We start from the raw sequence: 9,917 nt of genomic DNA, 5'->3' as shown, positions 1-9,917 counted from the left end.
AATCTATTTCGACAGCCTGTTGCTGGTCTATATCAGTCTAATCAACTCCAATTTAGACCAAAATTGACTAGGAGGCTTGCTTCAGGCTATACAACACCTTGCTATGCCCACAATCAGTATCTGGCTTCAATTTCTTGCTTTAGACATCCTACGCGTAGGATGTCTTTTTCATCAGAATGGCTTCAATTTCAAAGCACAGCTTCCCCTTGAGTTGTTGATCACTTTGGTATGCTCAAAATTAGGTTTGGAGTGCAAAATCACACAAAAGACATCCTACGCGTAGGATGTCTTTTTGGCCTGTTTGACCCCAGACTTGACCCACAGCTTCCCCTTGATGTCAACAACCCAGTGGTATGCTTAGATTTTGGTTTGGATTTCAAAAGTCCCCCATTTTAGCTGTTCTTGCCTTTTTTCAGTCAAAAATGCTAAAGTCTGCTTTGAACCCAATTTTCTCACCCAAATGAGATGAAACCCCTCTCAGACACTCAATATATCATGCAGATCATGCTCATGCAGCCATCCTATGGTTTTGGTCTTAAAATAATGCTTTGGCACAATTTGGGTAGGATGTCTGGAAATTTCAGTCTATCTGACCTTATCCTATCAAGATATGGTCAAATTTCCACTTTCCAGGTGAAAATAGGGTAAACCCCACCTTTTGAACACACTGGTCAACTCAAAATTCCAAATTCCCACCAGATTAGCCTGTAGACATCCTACGCGTAGGATGTCTCCTGGCTTAAAATTAAATTTTTTCCTGACAGCAATGCTCCTGACGCTGTGCAGCTCTATCAGACACACTCAAAGAAACTTTTGAACTTCACTTCAGCTTTCAAATACACTTTTGCGTCTTTTTGCATCTTTTACAACCTTGTGATAAATTTACCAAGCAAGTATACATGCATGAGGTGCTCTAGTTCTTGAATCATGATGTCCTACTTACTCTACTCCTACTTATCATGTGAAATGGTGATAATGGTGTTTTGGTTGGTCTCTGGCCTCTCCGGACTCTCAAGCTCTCCTCTCACCGCTTCTACCACTCCAACTCCTACTCAAGAACTCAACTAATACCTAAAACTATCTCAGTCTATCTAAGTCGAAGGATCTAGGCCAGACACATGCTTCCTAGACTCCCTCTAAGACCTAGAGAGTCCTCCACCCTCTCATCCTATCTAAATGTAAAACGAGACTCTTGGCAAGCCAAAAATCCCTATCCTCAAGGACTAGTCTCGGTCACCTACCTAAGGTTCTCGTCCTCGGCAGCGGCGCCAATGTTGGACGGATACGCCGCGACGGACGTCAGCACAGCGAGAACTCACCTAACAAGATTTGTCAGCTAAGGACAAAGCTCGACCCGTAGGCACGTGGAAGCAAGCATAGGGTGTCAACCTACACTCGACCGACTCCTAACTAATTCCTACAGAGGTCTCTACCCAATGTCTAAGTCACAGCCTTCAAGAGTGCATAAGAGGAAACTTCCTACAACGCTTTCTAGAGCCGAACACCCATCAAACAATTTCGAAACACCACAGAACTTGAAGGAGACCCTACTAACACCAATAGGTCGCTCTCCCTAAGGTCTATGAACCATAACCCAAATCCAAAACACCCGATGCAAAATCACGTAGGATGTCTGGCCGAAATTTGCAGGTCTTCGTTTCCGAAATCTAAAGTGCCTAATGTGTAGCTATACTCAATGTGAACGCGTGGATATGCTGCAATGCAAAATCGAATAACGTATGCTCATCGAATCACCAGATGAAGCTCGTAGATGGAGCTCGCAAAACCGGATCGTACGCGCGCAATGTAGGTATCGGCGCGTAGCTCTCGTCGGGGGCAACACGCTGCACTTCTCAACACTCGATTCCAACCACCGGTGCACACTTAGCATCAAGATGAAGCTCACACTCACACGGAGCTCGCAAAACCGGACCGTACGCACGCAATGTACGTATCAGCGCGTAGCTCTCGTCGGGGGCAACACGCTGCACTTCTCAGCACTCAATTCCGACCATCGGTGCACACGTAGCGTCAAGATGAAGCTCACACTCTCTCTCGTACACAGTACGCTCACTCACAGACTTCAAAACTTTTGTAAAAATGACAATAGGTCCTTCATTAAGGTCAAAAAGTGGTATAAATACCTTACAATTCTCAAACCCTAAAGTTCCAAATCAACCATCTACTCAATCTAACTGTCAAAACTGGGATACAATCTGGAAACTTCTGTAAGCCCCAATATTTACAAGGTCAAATGTCGAGTTTTCTCAATAAATGAATAATTACAAAAAATGATAATCTACCGACTAGTCAGTTTCCGTAGGGTGTGTCCAGCTTCTAACATAGGGCTTCCACCATCGAAGATCCAAAAGAGGATGCTCATTGCAAAGGATCATCTCTCTCCTATGCTTGGGAAAAGGTAAGGGAGCATGATGCCTTCATCTTGTTTGACCATGTCTCCACTCACAACTTCATATCAATAGAGTTGGCCACCAAGTTGGGCATTCAAGCTTTTGTGATGGGAGATATTGCAACAACTGACACAACTTACAAGGGACAACAAGCCTCCGTTACTCCCTTGATTGGGAATTTGAGGCTTCATGTCCAAAGCTATGTCGACAAAGAAGTCGTTTTCATCTCTCCTCTCCAACATGAGGATGCTATCCTAGGGGCACCATGGTTTGATCACATGGCTGCCAACATGAAGTTCCCTGAAAGGAGAATCTACTTCACCTACACGGGAAAAACATGTATATAGATGCTAGTGAGTGTGGTCGTACTATACCACTTGTAAATCCTCCTGCTTTTGATAAATCAATGAAGAGCTCAGTTTCTGTGTACATGATTTTTGTCAAAGAGTTCATAAAGATCCTAATGTTTTATCAAATGTAAATGATAGGGATCAAGAAGAGTTAGACTTGTCTATTTTTCTAAAAGGATTCCAAGATGTGTTCATCGATGATATCCCTATGGACTTACCTCCAAAACAAGGGGATGATGACCATTGAATTGAGCTCCTACCAAGAATCTCACCGCCTAACAAACCTCCCTATCAAGTTTCTCAAGCTCAACAAGAGGAGATCATGAGGCAAGAACAAGTATTGGTTGACAAAGGGATGGTGAGGCCTAGCTCCTCTCCCTTTTGTTCTCCAGTCCTTTTAGTGCAAAAGAAAGACGGTACATATTGTATGTGTGTGGATTATCGAGCACTAAACCATATCACTATCAAAAACAAATTTCTCTGCCTCGGGTAGAAGATCTATTTGATAAGATACAAGGCTCTACCTACTTCAGTAGGATTGACCTTAAAAGTGGCTATCATCAAATAAGGATAGTGGATGAAGTTATTCTAAAGACCGTGTTTCATACAACGTTTGGCATTTAGGAATATCTAGTCATGCCTTTTGGCTTGACTATTGCACCAGCCACGTTCAATCGTCTAATGGAGAAAATATTTAGACCCTATCGCACATTCATTGGAGTGTTCTTTGAGGATATCATCATCTACTTCAAGTCCTTGGAGGAACATAAGCAATATCTCCAAGTGAATTTTAAAGCATTGAGGGAGAACAAGCTTTTTCTCAACCAAAAGAAAAGCGAATTTTTCCTTCAACAGATTCAATACTTAGGTCATATTATCTCTCAATATGGTATTTGTATGGATCCATCAAAGCTAGAGGTAATAAAAGCATGGCCTAATCTAAGGAATCTACATGATCTAAGAAGCTTTATTAATATATGTGCATACTATAGACGCTTCATAGCAAAATTCTCTCATATAGCAGGACCATTACATGACTTAACAAAGAAGAACGTTAAGTATTTATGGACTGCTAAGGAGAAAAATGCTTTTAACAAGCTCAAAGAGAAGCTTACCTCCCAACCAGTCCTCATGCTTCCAGATCTCTCAAAGCCATTTGAGGTCCAATGTGATGCTTGTGGTGATTGCCTTGGAGCAGTCTTGCTTCAAGAAGGGCATGCCATAGCATATGAGAGTCGAAGGCTCAATACAAATGAACGTGTCTTAGGCATTTATGAGAAAGAGCTATTAGCTGTTCTACATGCCTAGACACATGGAAGCACTATTATTTGGGGCTCCATTTATTCTACAAACCGACCACCAAAGTCTTAAGTACTTCATGACGCAAACCAACATTTTCGACAAACAAATGAGGTGAGCAAATTTTCTTTCGCAATTTAATTTCCATATTGCTCACATTGCTAGTAAGCACAATCAAGGGGTTGATGCACTCTCATGACGACCAAAAGTTAATGCGGTGTCTATAGCTACTTACAATGATCTATCTTCTATGATAGATGAGTATGCTATTAACCCCGACTATAGAGACATAATGTCAGCCCTTGCTTTGGGGAAGAAAGAGAAACCATTCACCTTGCAAGATGGTTATCGTCCTCGCGGAAATAGGCTATGTGTTACCCACTCCCTTCGTGAGAAAGTCATGTATGAATCCCATGCTCCTCCCTATGCGGGGCATAGAGGCATTCAACCTACTGTTCAAGGAGTAGAAACGTACTTCTATTGGCCTACCATGAAAGTGGACATACAAGAGTATGTTTCAAAATGTGTAGTATGCCAAAAAAACAAGTATGATAGAGGGAAGCAACCTGGATTACTCCAGCCATTGCCTATCCCAAATTTACCACAGGAGAGTATATCCATGGATTTCATCTTTGGATTGCCCAAGTCTATCCATGGGGATATGAGAATATGGACAATAGTCGACAGGTTTAGCAAGCAAGCACACTTTATTCCTGTCAAAAAGACTATTAAGGCACACCAAATGGCAACTCTCTTCATATCACAGATTTCCAAACACCATGGATTACCAATATCCATTGTGTCAGATAGAGATCCTAGAATGACCAGTAATTTTTGGAAAGGTCTCTTTGAAAACCTAGGCACAAGATTGAATTTCTCTTTGGCCTATCACCCACAAATGGATGGCCAAAGTGAGATAGCCAATCTTACGATACTTGATCTACTAAAGACTTATGTTACCAAAGTAGATCAACGCTCACAATGGGAAAAGTACTTACCTCTTGTAGAGTATGCCTACAATAATATTTTACATACTTCTACGGGAAAAGCACCTTTTGAAATCATTGAGGGAAGACCTAAAAGTCCCTTGCTACTCAAAGTACATGGGAAGATCTTCGTTGCTAATAAGTATAGCCATGACCTACAAGAGTCTTTTCAAAAGATTAAGGAGGCTATATCCATCTCTCAACAAAGGCAAAAAGTTGTTGTTGACAATCACAGAAGGGCCTTAACCTTCAAAGAAAATGATTGGGTCTTACTCAAGTTTTCCAAGGCTCGATTGAGGCAAACGACGGGCAAAAATCCTACGGGCCATCAAAAGTATTATGCTAAGCCAGCAAAAAGATATTATGGTCCTTTCCAAATCTTGAAGCCCATCAATGAAATGGTTTATCAACTCAAGTTGCCCAAACATTTTCTCATACACGATGCTTTTAATTTGAGCCTATGTAAGCCCTACAAAGGAGAGCCACCAAGTGAACCAATTATTGAAGACCCTCCCGAAGTTGAAGACCAAGAAGAGGTGCTACAACCCGAAGCTATCCTTCGACATGAAGTCAAGGTACTACGACATGGTAAGATTATTCGACGGTATCTTATTAAGTTCAAAAATTATCCTTTTGAAGATGCTAGATGGATGCAAGGAATACACCTTAAGGATAGTATGAACCTTGTCAATGCTTACAATGCTACATTAGAGTAAGAAAATGTATAAATTTCTTTCAAATGACCAATGTTTTTGTCCTATAAGACTAGTTCTCTTTTATTGTGCACAAATTTTAGTAGTATGCATGCTTAAAATCATGTTTGTTATGATGACATCTCTCAAACAACAAGTAGAATTTGTTACTCTACTTGGCAGAATGAAATGGACTAAAGAGAAGACATGCTTGTGGCAGCTATGTCTCCCAAGCACCAAATGGATTAGTCATCCATCATGGAGAGATGTCACAGGGTAAAAAGGGATCCTCTATCCGCTACAAAAGATTGACTAGTGACTAAGGCTTTATCTCTTCTACCTCATAGTCGAGGACGACTATGATTTCAAGAGAGAGGTAATGTCATAAAATCTAATATCTAACCAACCCAAATGATTTTCTCATATTAAATTGATCATTTAATGTCAGAGAATAAACGGGAAAAAGGGTTAGGATATGGACATGTGCTTATAGATCTATCTCAACACGGGGCCAATGGTAAAGGGGCCCAAATGAGAGATGGTTTAACAAAGAGCAAGGCTAACCAATGGAGCTTGAAGACCTTAGGGTTAGCTTCATTGAAGACCTCCAATAGTGAGTGTTAAAAGTCCTTTGATCTTAGGTAAGCTAGGGTTGTGCTTGAGGTAGGAATCTGGCCCAAGCTTGAGGTGCTTGTCATGCCTGATGACTGAGATGCTTGCAGTGCTTGATGATTGAGATGCTTGAGGTTCTTGTCATGCTTGAGATGCTAGGGTTGTACTTGAGGTGGGAACCCAGCCCAAGCTTGAGGGGCTTAAGGGCCAAGCTTGTGGTGAGAACTGGGCCCACGGCTGAGTGGCTTGAGGTGTCACAAAAGTCAAATCAAACCCCTACAAGGAGGGGGTGAGCCATGCAAGAAGGGGGGGTGGTTTCTTGACCACTCTCTCTCTCAAAGGGCACCTATTACTATACATTGGTGTTTTATCCCATGACTAGCCAGAAATGCATTAAATTCATGCGACATATACTCCCCCCCTCGATCGGAATGAATGGTATCCATAGTACATTTTGAGACATTTTCAGCCATAGCCTATAATGGAAATGGCCTATTAACTTGAGAGTAGCGAAAATTAGGGAAAGTACTTTTGGGGAATTACTTTGTGAGCATAGCGGGTGAACTTAATTGATAGTAGCAACATAAACATAGCATTTAGTTAACTTGGCATGAAAATATTTTTGCAAGAGAGAGAGAGAGTTTAGAGAATCATGACAGCAGTTGAGGACCGGATTTATGTGGAGCCAGTCCCCCCTCCAATAGGCATTTGTATTATAGTTTCTCCCATCAAGAGAGACTTGTTACAAGACAATCTTTGTGTTCCTTGTGACCTAGGTGATGCAATGAAGATGGAAAGCTTCATGCATCACGAGCATAACATAAACTTTGTGGAAAGCATTAACTATCCCAAGAATCAGTCCCAAGACCTCAAACACCTTTGAAGGTAGAAAGAGTTAGCAGCAAAGAAGAGGAAGAAGAAACATTTCATAGGAGAAATAACTACTTCCTCACTTATCATCACTCTTCTTGCTAGCATACATAATAGCATAGTAATGGAGATGGAGAAGATGTGAAGCTTAAGCATTGAAGCATGGCTCTTGGTTGGATTTGTACAGCCTATGGGGGTTTTCAAAAATGTCGCAGATCAACCTATTACTGATGCAGATGTACATGATGGACTTGATGAGGAAAGGGCTGAGAATGAGCACGCTAGACATATGCCTAAATGGCTAGTGCATATTTTGTGTGACAATAAATTGGATGCACCTTTGTCTAGTCGTACTCTTTCAGGTTCTTGCAATGCATCTTATGCATCAGATTGTTCTGCTTTGGTGTGTCTAACTTACGTGATGTTGAGGAACCTCTATCTTTTGATGAAGCACAAAATTCAAAAAATTGGATGGTTGCCATGCAATCTGAATATGATGCACTTATACAAAATGACACATGGACTTTATGTGATTTTCCTCTTGTAAAAAAGGCCATTGGTGTACGAAGTGGGTTTACAAGTTGAAATGCAAGGTGGATGGTGAGATTGATCGCTATAAGGCTTGACTTGTTGCAAAGGGTTATGCACAGCAAAAAGACATAGATTATAAAGAGACTTTTTCTCCCACTTGTCGTATGACTACTGTGCGTTTTCAATGTGCATTGGCAGGTCATTTTGGTTGGGATGTACATCAATCAGACATTGTTACTACTTTCTTGAATGGTGACATATTTGAGAAGTTTATGTATCACAGCCTCGTGGCTTTGTCAAGAAAGGAGAAGAGGATAAGATTGCAAATATAACAAAGCTTTGTATGGGTTGAAGCAATCTCCTCGTGCTTGGTATGAGAAGGCTGACACTCTGGTCAAATGAGGCTTTTGTAACAGTCCAACAGAAAGCACATTGTATGTAAAGCGTGAAGGTGATGTACTTCTCATTGTTGTTCTTTATGTAGATGATTTGTTGATCATTGGACCAAATGAGAGACATACTGCTGAATTCAAGGCTGATTTGAATGCTACTATCAAGATGAAAGATTTGGGGTTGTTGCATCATTACTTGGGTATACAGTTTAAGCAGTGTGATGGTGGTATTGCCTTGTGTCATAAAAGTTACATAGAGACATTGCTATATAAGTTTGGACTTGAGGATTGAAAACCTATTGCCATTCGCATGGAAAGAGGTTTGAAATTGAGTCTTCATGATGTTGGTGATCCTGCAGATGTCACTCTTTACTAAACTGTTATTGGATGCCTCATTTATGTATGCAACACGAGGCCAGATATTCAGTTTGCAGTCTCACAGGTCAATAGATTTATGCATAGCCCAGGGTCTAAGCATTGGCAGGATGTCAAGAGGATTTTCCGCTACTTGAGTGGCACTTTACATCTTAGCTTGTTTTACCCCAAGGGGGGATCATTTCCGCCAGACTTACATGCTTTTTCGGACTCAGATTGGGCTAGTTGTTTTGACACACGAGTGTCCACGAGTGGTTTTTGTTTCATGCTTGGAAGCTCATGCATATAATGGTTGAGCAAGAAGCAACCTACTGTGGCTGAGTACATAGCAGTCTTCATAGCTGCGGGTGCCTGTGTATGGCTCAGACGCCTTATGGTTGATTTGGGTGTTGGACAGGACACTGCCAACACTATCTACACTAACAGTCAGAGTGCATTGGCAGTTCTGAGGAACCCAGTTTTTCATGCTCACACAAAGCACATTGAGGTGCATTATCACTATGTCAAGGAGAGGCTCTTGGCAGGAGAGATCAGCTTGGCTTATGTGCCAACAGAAAACAACCTTGCAGATTTTTTCAGCTTGGCTTATGTGCCAACAGAAAACAACCTTGCAGATTTTTTCACAAAGGAATTGTCTCGTGAGAAGTTTGAAGCTTTCCGCAAAGCTTTGGGCTTACTCCCCTTTGTGGATTGATCATGTCCTCAAGGCATGGCACTTCCCTTTACTCTATGTGCCAACTCTTGTTCACCGCATCACTCCAGGGGGAATTCGTTACCATATAAAGTTGTGTTTGTTTTCTTGCAACCCTATTTCCAACAACTCTTGGAATTGTAGATGCTTCTTGTGGCTTCAAACTATTGGGATAAAGGTGTTGCACCTTTTATGAGGCCGGACGTTCGATGTCCAGCTACCCACTGTGTGTACATACCTTATTCTTCATATATGGGGTTACTCTGATTACTTGGAGGTCTGCTCCACCCACACACTCATGCACTCTTGCTTATCCCCTTCCTCACATTGTAGGGGTAAAGGCAAAATGTGCCTGAACCTCAGAGCCGGACACCTGGGATCTAGCCGCCCATTAACTTACTAACCCTATTCTTTCATAGGTAAAGAATAAGGGAGTCTCACTCACAACCTTGGACGTGAGGTATACACTAACCTACATAGTTTGTCTTCTTCCTCACCACACTGCACTCCCGCACTCACACGCTTTGCACCATGCACTCACAAGTGGTATCAAAGCTTTGTTTCTCCCCTCACGGGTGCATCGGCCTTAACAACCTTCGAGTTTGAGTGTGTGCAGACAATTTCTTGAGCTTGACAATTTGTAGACACGAAGCTCAATAGTCTAAAGGCAACTTTGGGGTGTGAAGGCAACAAGCTTCGAAAATCAAT

The sequence above is a fragment of the Adiantum capillus-veneris genome, chromosome 4, assembly GCF_014529385.1.
Source record: "Adiantum capillus-veneris isolate H3 chromosome 4, ASM1452938v2, whole genome shotgun sequence".
Taxonomy (NCBI): domain Eukaryota; kingdom Viridiplantae; phylum Streptophyta; class Polypodiopsida; order Polypodiales; family Pteridaceae; genus Adiantum; species Adiantum capillus-veneris.
The sequence above is the reverse complement of the archived record's forward strand: the minus strand, read 5'-3'. Positions refer to the sequence as shown.